This window comes from Tupaia chinensis, unplaced genomic scaffold (assembly GCF_000334495.1).
Source record: "Tupaia chinensis unplaced genomic scaffold, TupChi_1.0 Scaffold000418_1, whole genome shotgun sequence".
Lineage (NCBI taxonomy): Eukaryota > Metazoa > Chordata > Mammalia > Scandentia > Tupaiidae > Tupaia > Tupaia belangeri.
This window is the reverse complement of record NW_006159923.1, coordinates 770,969-771,482: the sequence shown is the minus strand read 5'-3', so window position 1 is coordinate 771,482 and position 514 is coordinate 770,969.

The window sequence follows — 514 nt, the reverse complement described above, 5'->3', positions numbered from 1 at the left end:
CTGTCTTTCTCTGGTCAAATTAAAATAAATAAATAAATGAATGGATAAATAAAGTTAAATAAAATAAATCTTTAAAAAAGATGGAAAATACCACCAGGACAAGGCTACCTAAAGACACATTCAGAAGGGTGTTAATGATACAAAAAAAGACACTGTATAGTTTGGAAACAAATCTTATACAGCGATTTTTTTTCTTTAAAAAGAGTGAGTTGTGTGGGGCCAGCAGGTGGCATGATGCTTAAGGGCTCTGGACTCTCACACGTCTGATCGTGGTTCAAGTCCTGAACCTGGTGGCTTGCTTTTCTCACTTTCCCTCTCTCTTTCACTCTGGCCCTCTCTGGTCAAATTAAAATAAATAAATAAATAAAGTTAAATAAAATAATTCTTTTCGGAGAGGTTTTTGCTACAGGGTGCGTGCACTCGCCATAAAGACAGAGAGAGTCAGAAAGAGAGAGAAAGTGAGAAATTGCCCCCCAAGGGAATGGCCACGCCACAATCCCTTCTCCTCCATTCT